This window comes from Gopherus evgoodei, chromosome 10, assembly GCF_007399415.2.
Source record: "Gopherus evgoodei ecotype Sinaloan lineage chromosome 10, rGopEvg1_v1.p, whole genome shotgun sequence".
Lineage (NCBI taxonomy): Eukaryota > Metazoa > Chordata > Testudines > Testudinidae > Gopherus > Gopherus evgoodei.
In genome coordinates, this window is record NC_044331.1 from 69387401 (window position 1) to 69404817 (window position 17417).

The window sequence follows — 17417 nt, forward strand, 5'->3', positions numbered from 1 at the left end:
GGTGTTCAGTGTGGTGAATTGCCATCTAGTGTATGTTGGGGGAATAACAAAGTCACATAAGCTACTTTTAGGCCACGTCCAGACTAGGAATTAAAATCGATTTTAGATACGCAACTTCAGCTACGAGAATAACGTAGCTGAAGTCGAATTTCTAAAATCGAGGTACTCACCAGTCTGGACGGCGCTCCATCGATGTCCGCGGCTCTCCGTGTCGATTCCGGAACTCCGTTCGGATTGATGGAGTTCCGGAATCGATGTAAGCGCGCTCGGGGATCGATACACCGCGTCCAGACTAGACGCGATATATCGATCCCCGAGCAATCGATTTTAACCCGCCGATGCCGCGGGTTAGTCTGGACGAGGGCTGAGTGTGATGATATAATTAGAATGTAGAGCTATGGTAAGGACTTGTGGCTCCCACAATGTCACTGTCCAACTGCTATGAGCTCAACACACTTTCCAACTGATGGTACTGTACAGTTTTGTTAACACTTTTCCATAAGCAGCTAAATCTCATCCAAGATTGGCAAGATTAGGTCTGTTTTGCCTCTTTCACCAGTGTAAATCAGGAGTCACTCCACTGAAGTCAATGGAATTCCACTGGTGTAAAACTGATGTGAATGGAGAATCAGGATAGAAAAAATGGACTAGAAAATGAAGTGTTTGTACTCACCACTTATAATGCTGATGATAGATATGCTAGTGAAAAATGTTACTGTAATTATTTACAAGCTCACAATAATAGAGGTAGAAATTTTCAGTTTAAAATAACAAAGTCCAGTGGGGGCTCAGATTGTCCATAGTTTGTGTTCTGTTTGCATTAACTTATCCCACTGTGCTTATTCAACAGCTTTCAGGATGTGGCTATTGGTTTTTATTTGTTTTTTTCCATTGCAGTTGAATGATCCACCACGAATATTCATTGACTTTTTCACGTAGTTGGATAAATCAGCATCATGAAGACTTTATTTAAATTACGAATTCTCCAATCCGTGTGGACTCCCCAGTTACCTTCTAGATTATTCCACAAAGATAACAGACGTCTTGTGTCTCAGATTGTTTCACACTATGAATCTATAAACCGGTGTGAACAGGAACTGCCAGAACACTTCAACTTTGCAAGTGATGTCTTAGACAAGTGGTCTCAGCTGGAAAAGGTAGCAGTTCTTTTGCATCACAGATATTGGGCCAGATCTTCAGGTGGTGTAAATCAACTATAGAAGAGAGAGGCTGATTTACACCTGCAGAAGAATGGATCCTTTATTTTTTCTTTTCTGTCTCAGAAATCTTTGTATCTTTAAGGCATCAGCTACAAAAGATAATTCACCTTTTAATGTTAGATGCACCAGGCTCTCTCTATCGCTCTGTAACAATAAGGGATCAGCCCACTAGTTACGTGTGGTCCTTGTTCTTGTTCTTTCTCAGTGTCAGGCCATGTCTACATCTAAAATTTTGCAGCGCTGGTTGTTACAGCTGTATTAGTACAGCTGTATAGGGCCAGCGCTGCAGAGTGGCCACACTTACAGCAACCAGCGCTGCAAGTGGTGTTAGATGTGGCCACACTGCAGCGCTGTTGGGCGGCTTCAAGGGGGGTTCGGGGAACGCGAGAGCAAACCGGGAAAGGAGACCAGCTTCGCCGCGGTTTGTTCTCGCGTTCCCCGAACCACCCTGCAAACCGCAGGGAAGGAGACCTGCTTGCTCGGGGTTCTGGGAACGAGAGAGCAAACTGGGAAAGGAGACCAGCTTCGCCGCGGTTTGCTCTCGCGTTCCCCGAACCACCCTGCAAACCGCAGGGAAGGAGACCTGCTTGCTCGGGGTTCTGGGAACGCGAGAGCAAACCGGGAAAGGAGACCAGCTTCGCCGCGGTTTGCTCTCGCGTTCCCCGATCCACCCTGCAAACTGCAGGGAAGGAGACCTGCTTGCTCGGGGTTCGGGGAACGCGAGAGCAAGCCGGGGAAGGAGACCAGCTTGATTACCAGAGGCTTCCTCCTTCCACGGAGGTCAAGAAAAGCGCTGGTAAGTGTCTACATTGGATTACCAGCGCTGGATCACCAGCGCTGGATCCTCTACACCCGAGACAAAACGGGAGTACGGCCAGCGCTGCAAACAGGGAGTTGCAGCGCTGGTGATGCCCTGCAGATGTGTACACCTTCAAAGTTGCAGCGCTGTAACTCCCTCACCAGCGCTGCAACTTTCTGATGTAGACAAGCCCTCAGACTAAATAATCCTAATGGTCCCTTCTGGCCTTAAAATGGATGTAGGGTGACAGTCGGGGCCTGACGCTGGGTCTGGCTGAAATGCACAAAGTACAGGCTGGGTTGGGTACAAAAGTGGTGTAAAGCTTATCCTTAAACTCTCCTGACTTTTGTGCCATTCTGGGTAGCTCTGGTCTCCTGTTCTAAGTCAGAACAACACAAGTGCTGTTCTAACGTAGACTGGCTGCCTGTTGCCACTGGTGTTGTCTAGCAGCTGTACCTTCCATTGGTTATTACATGAGTATGGAAGCAAACCCATCTGAGACCAAAATGATGCCATATTAGTTATAAAGATTATGGAACAGAAAACTGTGTGTGACATATACACCAGGGGCTAGACTGGCTCTCCATAGTGAACTCGCAGATATACATAAAATGATCAGAATTGAACCTTTGGGTTATAACATTACATTAAACCATTTCATATTTCGTTGCTTATTTTAACTTCTTGAGTTTTCTGCTAGGATGGGAAGAGACCCGCAACTGCAGCTTTCTGGTGGATAAATGATAAGGGAGATGAGGTGAAGTGGAGCTTTGAGGAGCTGGGATTTCTGTCCAGAAAAGCAGCCAATGTGCTTTCTAACCCATGTGAATTGCAAAGAGGAGACCGAGTAATAGTGATTCTACCTCGGATACCAGAGTGGTGGTTACTGAATGTGGCTTGTATGCGAACAGGTTAGTAAAAATATTTGGATATTACTGAATGTGGTGGAGAATGAAAATAAACTAAAGAGATCTGAAAATCACCAAATAAATTTGAAAAGAGTATGTAAATTAATGAATTGCTAAGCCAATGTGCCTAATTATTAGTAGTAGTATTGTTCCTTTGTACTGCAGTAGTGCCTCAGAACTCCAGTCGTAGACCAAGACCCCACTCTAACTGAAGCTGTACGAATATGGAGCCCTTTGTTATAACCATGCCACCCCCAGTGTCTTCAATTAAAGGACAGATTTGGCCAATTGTATTATAACTGAAAGCAGAATATATTAATTTGATATAACCAAACAATTAAACAATTTGGGCTAACACATTGCTGTTATAATTTTGCAAATTTTGTGTCATCTGCAAATTTTATAAGCATGCTGTCCACTCCATCATCTGATTCATTAATGAACGTATTGAATAGTACCAGTCTGTCCTGGGCCCAGTACTCGTCAATAGTTTCATTAATGATTTGGATAATAGAGTGAACAGTGTGCTTATCAAATTTGTGGATGACACCAAGCTGAGAGGGGTTGCAAGCACTTTGGGCGACAAGATTAGAATTCAAAAGGACCTTGATAAATTGAGAATGGGTTTGAATCGACAAGATGAAATTCAGCAAAGACAAGTGCAAAGGTTGGGAAAAACCAAATGCATAAATACAAAATGGGGAATCACTGGCTAGGCAGTAGTAGTGCTGAAAAAGATCTGGGCATTATGGTGGATCACAAATGAGTCAACAACGTGATGCAGTTGCAACAAAGGCTGATATAATTCTGGGGTGTATGAACAGGACTGTTGCATGTAATACAGAGGAGGTAATCTTTTAAATCTTTGCCAGAAGCTGGGAATGAGCAACAGGGAATAGATCACTTGCTGATTACTTATTCATTCCCTCTGGGGTAACTGGCATTGGCCACTGTCAGAAGACAGGATACTGGGCTAGATGGACCTTTGGTCTGACTCAGTATGGTCGTTCTTATGTTCTTAAATGGGCTGCATCAAACCCCAGCTCTAAACATCTTCAACTTTGGTGTATTCAAGATCTTAACTGAGAGTTGGTAACTTGGGCCCATCTCTACTCATGATCTAAAATAATTGCTTGTTCATTCTTAACGTGGACTTTGCCATCATATCATAAATATGACCTTCATGTGTGTTCTTTAAGGGGTAGGCTCTTTATAAGTGACTCCATTTCTCTGCGGCTCATGTGCCTACTCTCACTAAAAACATTTTAAAAATTCATCCCCAATTTAGAAAAATAACATTGTAGCTCTTTTTTCTAGGAATTGTCTTTATTCCAGGAACATCCCAATTAACGGCCAAAGACATTTTCTATAGACTCCAGGCTTCGAAGGCCAAGTGCATCATTACCAATGACACACTGGCACCTGCAGTGGATTCTGTCATACCTGACTGCCAGTTTCTGAAAACCAAGCTAATTGTTTCCGAAGGCAGCAAGCACGGGTGGCTGAATTTCCAAGAGCTACTCAAGTAGGTATCAGCTGTTTTAGTAATGTCACTATGAGATTAAACAAAAGCAAGGTGTATCAATTAGATACTGATGAGGAATCCATTTCTAGCATAGACTCATAGACTTTAAGGTCGGAAGGGACTATCATGATCATCTAGTCCAGTGGTTCTCGAACTGTGGGTTGGGACCCAAAGTGGGTCCTGACCTGATTTTAATGGGGTCACCAGGGCCAGCATTAGGCTTGCTGGGACTTAGGGCAGAAACTGAAGCCCAAGCCTCACCCTCACCCAGGGCAGCGGAGCTTGGGCTGCAGCCTCCTCTTCCTCCCCTACATTCCCCCGGGGGCAGCAGGGCTTGGGCTCCTGCCCTCCACCTCCTCCAAGTCATATAGTCGCTTTGTTGTCTGAAGTGAGTTGTGGTGCAATGAAGTTTGAGAACCCCTGATCTAGTCTGACCCCCTGCACATTACAGGCCACAGAACTTCACCCACTCCCTCCCATAATAGACCTCTAACTTCTGGCTGAATTACTGAAGTCCTCAAATCATGATTTAAATACTTCAAGATACAGAGAATCCACCATTTACACTAGTTTAAACCTGCAAGTGACCCATGCCCCATGCTGCAGAGGAAGACGAAAAGCTTCCAGGGTCTCAGCCAATCTGACCCTGGGGGAAAATTTCCTCCCAACCCCAAATATGGAGATCAGTTAGACCCCGAGCATGTGGGCGAGACCCACCAGCCAACATCTGGGAAAGAATTCTCTGTAGTAACTCAGAGCCCTCCCCATCTAGCAACCCATTGGAGATATTGCTTCTAGCAGCCACAGATCAGCTACATGCCACTGTAGGCAGTCTCATCAGACCATCCCCTCCATAAACTTATCAAGCTCAGTCTTGAGTTAGTTTTTTTGCCCCCGCTGCTCCCCTTGGAAGATTTGAATGAAAAGCTTCGCCATCCCTCCACTGACTCACCCTAGTTACTGCATTAACTTTAATTTCTCCTCCTTGCCTTCAGGGCCCTGAAGGGCTCTCTCCTGGCCTGTGCCTTAAAGCTTCTGTCTTTGCATGTTCCCCCAGGCTGCAGTCTGTCAACACCACCCATTCATTTCCCTCTCCCATTCCATACCTTTGTTCCGGTTACCTCATGTGTGTGCAGCAACCTGCCCACCACCTTGTCAGACCACAGCACACAGACTCACAGCTTGCTGCTGTTTCTACAATGCCCACAGAAGAGCAATTTAAAACCCCGAAGCCTCCCTTTGCAACATATCTTTTCTGTGCCTGTCTTTTAGAGCTCAATCCAAAGCCCACTGAAGTCAGTGGAAAAATCCCCTTGACTTCACTGAACTTTGGATCAGAGCCTTAGACTGTGAGTTCTGTGGGGCTGTGACTGTTTTTCCTTGTGAGTTCTGTTCAGCTTTGAGCCCCATGACCTCTCTGAGTAAATAATTATAGAAAAAGCCACTAGAATATGCCATTGGTTCTCAGATCTTAGATTGCATAAGCTCACACGTGGAGGCACAGTGTCTGTGAATAGCAGAATCGCCGGAGTTAGTATGTGTTGCTGTATTGTACAGAGTCATACCTGGTGCAGCTGGTTATTTTGTAAGACTAGTAACCGAGCCCAGCATTGCTCTGTTACTGTCTGAACCATAGCAAATATTGTGGGCTCTTGTAGAAAAGCGTGCATATAGTCACTGTTAGGAATTGTGTGTTCCACAGGGTGGCACCGGCTGACCATAACTGCGTCAAGACAAAGAGTCGAGACCCAATGCTCATCTATTTTACCAGTGGAAGCACAGGACCTCCCAAAATGGTTGAACATTCCCACAGTAGTTACGGCATAGGATTTACAGTCAGTGGCAGGTATAACCCCTAACTGTTCCTAAGAGTCTGACTTAGTGATAAGATCCCTTGTTGAAGGGAAAGGAGGCAGTGACAGTAAAAGAAAATTAGATATTTCAATAGCAAAGAAACCTGATTTCCCCTCTCCCTTAAAACACAATGAAAAGCGTTTTGCAGCAAAATATTGTAATTCAGATCATCAGCAATCATGATTTGTCACTCAAGGAACAGGGTAAGTGGGCTATTCCACTTGCAGAAAAACAGGATAAAGCTCAATTTTGAATAGCACATGGGCATTTTCTTAAAACTAAAGTTTTCTGGGACAGATCCTCTACTGGTATAAATTGTCATAGCTTAGTTGAAACCAATGGCTCTGTGCTGATTTACACCAACTAAGGATCTTGCCTCTTGATTTTTGCTTCATGGGGAGGGTGAAATTTCATGAACATTTTAAAAAATCTCTCAAATCGCAGGCAAAATGTCACCCCAAATTATCCACCTCTTGAATGAAGAAGAGATATTGGCCTGTTTCTTTCTTTCTTCTGTTTATAGCTGCATTACCTTTATTTCCAGCTATTGTGCATTACTGGAATATTCTTTTAACTGAAATAAGAGGTGACACACATGTTAGACAATACAAGAAGAAAACATGGTCGTGTGCAGAGGTCTTCAAAAGTGTGAAGTGCTCAAGTCCTAATGATGTCATTGAGAGCACCTCTGGAAATCAGGCTATATCTGTTACCCAAAAGAACATTGGTGCTGAACGTCAAGTATGGCCAATACTAGCGTCACTATGCAAAACACTAGGGTTGAATCTCAAATATACTTGGGATCAGCCATGTTTGGAGTATAACCTGTACTGGTGAAGCTTGAATGAAAACGTCTTATGCGACCTGGTCCTGATCCAAAGGTGATTGTAATAGAAACACTCCTATGGACTTCAGTGAGCTTTGAAGCAGCCCTGTCTAGTTATCTGTCATTCTGAGGCTTCTCATTTTATTTTGAGTTTCAACCTTATTGATAACCATATGACTGAGAGAGTCAATAGAAGCCATTTCCTTCAGATTCCTAGAGAAAGAGCCTTTGGTTTAGCTGCTTTCTCTGATCTAGGAAGGGAAAAATCTCCAAATGGTGCATTGAGCTCTGGACCTGGATGCAGGCTTTATGGCTCGAGCCCCCTGCTGTAAATAATACATTCTAGAAGAAAACAGTAAATCTGAAACACGAAAAGAGAGAGAGAAAGAAAAGAAGAGGGAGCCGAAGAGAGGGGGGAGGAAGGATCTTTACGATAAAATTTAATTTCTTTTGAACTTTGTGCTGTTCAGTGAATGTGGCTTGCCGTCACTACATCTTCTAAATGAGGCCTCGAGCCCCTTTGCCTTATTATCTTGTAACCTGCATTCCACTCTCTCGTGCTGCATGTGACAGCCTCTGACAATAGATAAATTCTTTCCCTCTGCATTATCAGGTACTGGCTGAATCTGACTCCCTCAGATATATTCTGGAACACATCAGACACAGGCTGGGTCAAGTCAGTCTGGAGCAGCGTTTTTTCTCCCTGGAGTAGCGGATCATGTGTCTTTATACACAGCATGCCACGGTTTGAACCAACAACTATTGTGAATGTAAGAATAACAATTCACACTGCAGATTTTATTTCAATTTTGCATAGGTGAAGCAGATCCAGACAATTCAGAATCAAGTACACACTGACCCTCATAAATACCACTCTCCCCCTTCTGCCCCCAACAGCACCAGGCTCCCTTATTTTTAGTGCCTTCTGAGGAAAGGGGCAGGTAATGTCCTATATGCACCCTCTCTCGCCCTGGATTTTCAAATCGTGGCTGATGGGCCCACTTGTCCCTGTTGTGTGTCAAGGAGCCAGCTACAGAGCCCACACCCCTCCACCTCAACATCTTCTGTACACAGGACAGCCCGTTTTACCTAGTTCATGGCTAGGAAAGGCTCATTCAGTGATCAGGGCTTTTCCTTGAATCTGGAACATAGTAGTCCTGGGTAATAATTAGCAGCCCTGACATTAGAAACGCCAGATATTCAGTGTGATCATTAATCTCTTCGTGACTGTCTGAGGGTGAATACTTTTAACTGCTACGGCAACAGGACTGAATGATACTAACCCTGAGATGTTACTGGCTTTCCTTACTGAAGTTGAGGGCCAAATTCTTCCCCACTGTGAATTTGGCCACTACATTTAAAATTTTGGGCACTCCAGTTCCACAATGGTAGGTGCGGTATAGGAGCCTGAATGGAACAGACTAAATCAGAATAGGATGGTGGTTTCTATGGCACTCATAGCCCCATTAACCACTCACACGTTTGCAGGATCAGGCCCCAGTCCATCCTTTCTGTTCAGTATGGTAACTTTCCAATTTTTAATTTTTCCAGACTCTCTCAAGGTATCCCATAACCACTTTCTGCACAGCACCAACTGCCTACTGCATGCTTGTGCAGCACGGTCTTACCAGGTACCATACATCTGCTTATTGGTAATGGTAAATAGAAAGAGACACATTTTTAGTGATAGGACAGGTCTCGTTGTTTGGTTCACTACATTGTTTTTGTTTTATTTTCTGCTTTAAATGGAACCTTGTAAAGGGGTCATTCTAACAAGAGAAAACGTTGTGCTGGAATGCAAGAGCCAATAAAAACCCTACGAATTCAGTTCCTGTGTAATATTGGAGCAAATCTTTGGAAAGAGAATAAGGATGAACCAAGACAGTTTGGGCAAGTGCAGCTACCTTCAAACATGAGATTGTTTTAAGGCCCAGAGGTTGCTTGAGGCAAGATATGGCCAACTTTTAGGCAAGACTGGATGAGAGTTATACCTGTGTAAGGCAGAATTTGTCCCATACATTTGAAAGTAAAATGAGCAGTTAAATTGGCCACTCACAAATTGATATTTATTTGGAAGTTGTATCCCGTGATATGCTATTATCTAGAAATATTCAGCTCAAATGGATGTGGTACATATGTGTTCCTAGCAGTTGTTACACACTGGATAACATATGCAGTTTGTTCAGAGCTGATCCTGGCTTTCTAGGGTCTTGTAACTGGAAGAGCAGGACTTGCATATATGTTTTAGTCCTGCCACAGTTGACTCCTCTGTTGGAAGTGAATCAAAGTTCTGCGTTGCCAACAGCAGCCTCTTCAAACTTCCCTTTCTTTTAAGGAAATTAATATTGTCGGCACTTCTTTGGCCACCAGTATGTAGAACAAACCACACAATGGTGTGAGAGATCTTGGTACCGGCAGGTTACTTTTCTGAGCACGGCCATACAAACCCTCTGCTCTTCTCCACTGTCGTAGTATGCTTGTTCAGTGGCATAAGTTTGCTGAGATCTGCTGTGTTTTCTTGAGTTAGCTCTTCCAAGAAACAGCTGCTCTTTCTTTTCTGTTGACCTCCACGAACATTTCATTTGCAAGGGATCCCCATCCTGGTACCATTGAAGCAAATGGAAGCTTTGCATTGACTTCATTGGAAACTGGATCAGGACCTAAGATGATCTAAGAGTCAAAGTATAATCTTCTACAGCATGATGATGATTTAAATTTTCCACAATGGCACTTGAGGTTGGAGACGTGTCAACAGTTTATAGTTGAGGGAGGTTAACCAGCTAAAACCATCTGAAGTGCTTTGAAAACTGTAGGCAGGGCCGGTGCTACCATTTAGGCAGCCTAGGCAATCGCCTAGGGCGCCAGAATAAATGGTGGGCGCCGTTTTGCCGGAGGGGGCGGCAGGCGGCTCCGGTGGAGCTGCCGCAGTGGTGACTGCGGAGGGTCCGGTGCTCTGCAGCTCCGTTGGAGCTGCCACAGTCTTGCCTGCGGACGGTCGGCTGCTCGCGCGGCTCTGGTCGACCTCCCGCAGGCGTGACTGCGGCAGCTCCACCGGAGCCGCGGGACCAGCGCGCAGGTCGGTGAAATTGCCATCTGCCTAGGGTGCTCAAACCCCTAGCACCAGTCCTGACTGTAGGATTATTGATTCTTATTGTTTTCTGTTCCTCTCGAGATACAAATTCATGAGTCTGCGTCATTGTGTGACTGGAGGGGAGCCGCTCAATCCAGAAGTGATGAATCAATGGAAAACCCAAACAGGTCTGGATATCTATGAAGCCTATGGCCAGACGGAAACAGTACGTCTGCACTAATTATCACATGGTAACCTCTAACAGCGTAACTTTACGGGGGCACAATGCATCTGGCAAAACCATGGGAAAGGGCAGGAATTTACTTAGTTCAAGGTTGTTAAAGAAGCTATAGGTGAATTAGGTAATCAACATAACAACTAGACTTATAGATTTGAAAGCCTGAATGATCCATTATGATTATCAAATCTGACCCTCTGCATAACACAAGCCACAGAATTACACCTAATGAACAGGAGTAACACTTTGAGAAAGAGAAACTAGAAGTAATTAGCTACAAAAACTCATGTGCCATATTTGAATTGCAATAGAAAACAGAAAACCAGCTTCCTAGTAAGATTTGTGTATATAGAAATGTAGTGTCTGAACATAACAAAAATACTTGGGGCCAAATTCAGCCCTTCTTTAATTTTATCTTCAAAATGGACACACAATAATGCTGCAAGACCAAATCCCTTTACATCCCTTTTCTGGAAAGTTGAGGTGTGTCCAGAGAACCACCTGCACAGCCAGCCAGGTACACAAGCAATCTCAACAGGGGAGGTGCATAGTGGAGGTGGGAAATGTACACTGAAATGTGTGGATGATGCCTCTTGACAGCAACACTGCGCCATCAACTGGTCTTTCTTGCTGGGAGTGGGTTTGTGGGAACAGAAAAGTTTTGTGTGCCACTTGGCAATTTTGTTTTCTACTCATACAAATACTCAGAAGAGGTGACATGGAGTTGACCCTCAGAAGTTATCATGTGAACATTGTTGGCTAGATTAAAATCACTAAGAACCCTACCATGTTGCACAAATAAAAAAACATGTATTATACAGGTAACAATATGTGCCAACGTGAAAGGAATGAAAATTAAACCAGGCTCCATGGGAAAGGCATCTCCACCTTACGATGTTCAGGTTTGTCGATACATTTTCCTTGCTGAACTCTGTCTAAAATATGAGAGGAAAATCGTTCTCATCCTCGTCTCTTCCTATTACAGTTGTGAATTGTAAAGAAATTACATTGGACCGGTCAAAACAATCATGTTTTCCTTCCTGCAGGTTGTAGATGACCAGGGTGATATTTTGCCTCGAGGAGAAGAAGGAAACATTGCCATCCGAATCAAACCTACAAGGCCATTTTGTCTTTTCTCTCAGTATTTAGTAAGGAGACTTATTATATTCAGAAAAGTTTCATGCCACTTACCAGACATATTGAGAAGTTCATAGGTAAAATCCTGCCTCTATTGAAATCAATGGCAAAATTTCCTTTGACTTGAATGGGGCCAGGATTTCACCTCAGAGGTTCACAAGGTCTCTTAGGGTATGTCTATGCTGCAATTAAACGCCCGCAGATGGCCCTTGTCAGCTGACTCAGATTCCCTGGACTCAGGCTATGGGGCTGTTTAATTGTGGTGTCGATGCCTAGGCTCTGGGATCCTGCAAGGGGGAAGGGTCCCAGAGCCCAGGCTCCAACCTGACCCCAAACTTCTGCACTTTAATTTTATAGCCCCATAGTCTGAGCCCCACAGCCTGAGTAGCTGACATGAGCCAGTTTCAGCTGTTTTACTGCAGTGTAGACATACCCCAAGACTCCCAGTCTACCTACAGTTTCCTCCTTGCTATGAGGTGGGGCAGGCAGCACGCTATTCTAGGTCTCTGTCTGGCACAGCATACATCCCCTGACACCCTAACACAGCTTTGTTGGTCTGTATGCTCAGTGCTCCACCAATTTCTACTCCTTCCATTTGCTGGCAGGGGTGGAGAATGATGTAGCAGCCCTGCAGAAGCTGCTCTGCCACCCACACAGCTACCCAGGGACATTAAGAGATGTCATATTCCCCTGCACCTATGCAAGCCATCCAAGATTTTGGCCCTTTGAATGTAGAGCACATGTTCCGACTATATCCTGCATGTGTGCTCTTTTTGTCCTGCCCTCTGCTGGAGATATCATCACACCTGATGAAGCGTGTGTGATCTTAGCTAAATATTAGTATACAAACCACAGTACTAAAACCTCAAAGCATGGATGATCATTTTGTCTTTTAAATGGTGATGGCATATACACCCTGACATGACTACACAAATGGGAATGTTTCATAGGTTAGTGCTGGTGTAACAGGCTTGTAAAGTGTGTGTCCTGTTATCTTCCTCAGTGGATAGTCCTCATGGAGGGTAACTACTCTTGTAGCTGGTGGACGTACTCCTTGAGATAAAGTGGTAGAGAACTGTGTTTTGCTACTGAAACTCTAAGCTCAAAACCTCCCCTGACCCCTTGCTGGGGGTCATTGCACTAGTAAATAATAATTTCTCTCTTGAGAAGGAAGATTGTATATTTGAATAATTAGTTCTGCTGCGGGGAATTTCTGATGGAACACATCTTTCCCTTCTCCGTCTAACACACAGTGCTAATCAGTGTGGCTATATTTTTTAATTCAGATCATAATAATACGTGGAATACACTGGTCTTGGGAATATATGATACTGTCCTGATCATGTTTTATTTCTGTGCACTGTAGAAAGATGGATGGATTACACTGCACTAAAGATAGTTAAGGTGTGAGAAATGTTCTTTGATTGTTGTCAGGATAACCCAGAAAAAACTGCCTCCACAGAGCATGGGAATTTTTATATCACTGGGGACAGAGGGATTATGGATGAAGAAGGATACTTTTGGTTTGTTGGAAGGTCTGACGATATCATTAATTCTTCAGGGTAGGTCCATTACTATTGGGTTTGCAGGTTTGTCTTACAATGTTGCTCCGTAGTGTCACAAAATACTATTTAAAAAAACTTTTTTCATGAAAAGATTAATAGTTTCATGCCAACACTCTCTCTTAGATATCGTATCGGACCATTTGAAGTAGAAAGTGCCTTGATACAGCACCCAGCAGTCGCAGAATCAGCTGTTGCCAGCAGCCCAGATCCTATCAGAGGAGAGGTAAAAGGGCTGATATAGAAAGACATACTCTATCCATGAAATGTAGAGTTTCTGCTGCATACAGTATACTTGCTTGGAATGAGTTGCAGATGCTGAAAAAAAAACCCTTGGAATATAGTTTTAGGTGTCATTATTAGAAAGATCAAACAATTTAATGAAGAAATTGGAATTTCAACTTTTTTTTTCCATATTGCAGAATTTGACATGGAACAATATTTTGTTTTGTCAAAAAATTGTGAAATATTTTTTTCAACAAAAATTGATTTTTTTAAAATTGTCTGTGTTTATCCTTTTCTCCCTTTTTTGTCACAAGAGACCAGTAAAATTAATTAAATCCAATGGTTTTCTTTTTTTTTCTTTTCCCTGCTCTGTAACTTTTCAAAAATTTCCCAGCTTTAGGAGAGTGTCAGAGTTACAGTTTCTTTTCTCAACTGTCACTTTTCAAAACTTCCTCCACTTTGGAAAAGTTAGAGTGGAAAAAAAAAGAAAGAAAAAGTAAAATAAAGAACTATCCTGGACATGATTGATTCTCCTGCATTCTGTGGCAACCAGGAAAAGGGAGGGAGAAAAAGGAAAAAATAAAATTCTAAATTTTGAAATCCTCCATTTTGATGAAACATTGGATTAAAAAAAAACTGAAATTTTTCAGTTTAAAAAACATCACTTTTCATTTTAGTTTCAGATGAAAATGTTTGACTGGCTCTAGACATTATCTAGTTTTCTTTTTTTAAGTGAATGAGCATGTGGAAAAGCATTGTAGAAATGGTACCTCTCACAATGTGGTATATAGAGAAACAAGGTGGGTGAGGTAATATCTTTAATTGGACGAGCTTCTGTTGATGAAAGAGACAAGCTTTCAGGCTACATAGAGCTATTCTTCAGGTATGTGTAGCTTGAAAGCTTGTCTTTTTCACCAACAGAAATTGGTCCAATAAAAGGTATTATCTCCCTCACCTTGTCTCTCTAATATCTTGGGACCAACACGTCTACAACAATGCTGTAAACAAAATATATAAAGAGATACTATAGGTAAGGATCAGAGTCTTAGCTGATGCAAACGGTCATAGGACTCCTGAAGTCATAATCTACTGATTTCAATGTAGCTATACTACTTTATCTCAAATCAAGATCTGGCCCAGGGATTTTAGCATCTCAGTATGATTGCTAAATTGCGCCAGGCTTTTTTACTCTTATTGAACTAGGTTATCTGACATTAGAAAGGCCCCAAAAAGCCTCAAAGGAAGTGAAACCATGGTTGTATTGTCCAGTAGAGATTCTGGCAGGCCATGGAGAGCTGCACTGCACTCTCTGCAGCATTAGAAGGGGCAGCATGGGTGCGGGATGGGAGCTAGGCAGGCCATTCATCCAGTTTTAACCAGATAGGCAGGCTTTTCTGAGGTTTGCCCCCATCCAGTACTGACAGAAAACTGGACATGATTTAGTCCAGTATTGGATGGGGGACACCATTTTGAAGAGTGTGCCGCTCCACCCCTGCTGCCGTGACCTCACATGCACAGTGCATATGGTCCCACTAGCAGGGACAGGGTCATGCGGTGCGGGCGTGGACCCACACCATTCTCAGAAGTACCGGTAGCTCCGGTGTTCTGGAATGCATGAGTGGTCACTCTAGTGGAAGCATGGCCAGTAGGTCCATACCTATGTGGATCCACAGGCCCAACCACGCAAAGCAGATGCACAGTGGGCTATAGTCATTGCTGCAGCCAAGAAGCTTCCATTGTAGCTATGCAAGCAATCCACACTTTGCCCTTCAGTTGAGTAAGAAGAGGATTTTATCCCTGCACCTCTCTGCCACATAGATCTGCTTAAATCAGCTTATTTTTATGATGCTCCAGTCAGCTACATAGCTGTCATCCTCCACCCCAGAAGTGGCTGCACTTCACGCTGGGGTACAGTTTGTAAAACGTTTTGGATACTTTGGAATGAAACACACTATGTAAAAGTAAGATTATATTCCACCAATAGATATTCAAACTCACACCTTAGGCCAAGATTTTCAAAATTGGGTACTCAAAATTTGAATTAATCGAAGCCACTAAGAACACTGAACCTTAGAAAATCAGGGCACTATTTAAGTGCTATTGTATGAAATAAGGTGTTAATTTCATACCCCAATTAGTCTTTTGGATTTGGGCTTTTTCATGCTCGTGTTTTTCAGCCTTGATTGTTTGTTGAAGACTAAACACACCCATTTATTTCATTGTGACTGTTATTGCACAGGTGGTGAAAGCTTTTGTGGTGCTGAATCCTGGTTTTCTATCACATGACCCAGAAAAATTAGCTCTGGAACTGCAGGAGCATGTGAAAAGATTACTGCTCCCTACAAATATCCAGAAAGGCAAGTCCCCACCCCCTGCTAAATAAAGGGTCTATTCGAAGCATGGCTTTTTCTAAGGATTTCAGAAAGCAAGCCATGTTTATGACAAAGTGCACGAATTCCTTTACAGTCTGTTAAAAGCATTGTCGGTATCATGCTCTGAATGCAATTCATTATGATGAGTCGCTCAATAGAAGCGGAGTGCACACACACGCTCACTCATATCCTGAATGAAACTCAGGTAAACTGGGCAATGCTGCAAGGATTGAGAGGAAATGGAACCCACTCCATAAACATGATCTGGTGACTCCCTCTCATAGCCTGCTCCCTGCCCACAGCTTTTGTCCACTAAACACGAACCTGTTCGGGATCGTAGTAAAAACCCCTTCTGCACTGCCCTGTGCACAAGTGTGAGTGAGGGGTTCACAGTCAGGCTCAAAGCTATACCAACAGTACTGACTCCCAGTCTCCTAACCACTGGGCAGCAATTTATTTTGCACATTCATTTGGGGGGGGTTTTGTTCTTCCCAGGGGCTCACAAGGAAATCAGAAAGGACCTGCCCTAAATGTGCCATTTTTTCCCCACATAGGTAGAGTTTGTTCAAGAGCTGCCAAAAACAGTTGCTGGGAAAATCCAAAGGAAGGTATTAAGGAACAAAGAGTGGGGAAGAGCATAGCGTCGTGTGGACAGTCGAGAACAACGCTTCTTTCACTTCTACCATCATATGTCTCATGTTTTCACTTTTCTCTATTGGTCCAGTGGTCTAATATTGTGAACAAGAGCATTAGCGCATGAATGGGACTATTAACTACCAAAAAGAAGAGGAGATAAGCTTTCTTATAGAGTGCATAATCGTTCCCACAAGATTTTAAAATAGAATAATTTATTTAGGGCCAGGAGCTCTCATTGTTTTAAAAGGCTTTGAATCAGGCCATTTAGGAAAAGCGTGGATATGACTAACAAAAAAAGAGGATGTCGGAATTGAAAAGGAAGATATAAGAATTTGGGAATCTATAGGGGAGGATGGGATGGGAAACAATTTCTTAGCCCAGGAAAATTTTCAAGATTTCAAAAAATTTCCCATCCCAAATCAGGACAAAAAGGTCAAAATGTCAAAAAATTCACAGACAATCCTTTTTTTTTTTTTTTTTGGTCTGGGTCCATGGAAACATTTGTGTCAACATTTTCTAAATGTTTCGTTTTGATTTTGACTTTTTTTTACTATAATGATTTAAATTTCAAAATGAAAAGTCATTTAGAACCAAAACATTGATTTTCAGTTAAAAAAGGTCCCATTTTGACAATTTTAAATGTTTTTTTTCCCAATTTTTTTTGCAAAACAAGAAATTGTCAAAACTGATGCTAGCAGTTTTGGTTTTGACGAATCAGCATTTTCCAGTGGAAAAATGTGTAGCCAAAATATTCACAACTAGCACTACTTGTGGATGTATTATCAGCTGGAAGAATTAGATTTTGGAAGCTTTCTAGCCCTGCTATTTTATTTGTCTTGTTGAGCTCATTGATAGTTAACTATTTAAAATGGGGAAAGAAGGGAAGAGACAAAGTGCTCTAGGTTAAGGGACAAATCAGACATACTTTACAGCAGGGGTCACCAACCTTTCAGAAGTGGTGTGCTGAGTCTTCATTTATTCACTCTAATTTAAGGTTTTGCGTGCCAGTAATACATTTTAACATTTTTAGAAGGTCTCTTTCTAT

General features: G+C 42.8%; 1 pseudogene; it reads left to right on the plus strand.

The window, feature by feature from the left end:
- Positions 1 to 956: 956 nt before the first annotated feature.
- Positions 957 to 16377, plus strand: LOC115658586 (annotated as a pseudogene).
- Positions 16378 to 17417: the final 1040 nt, after the last annotated feature.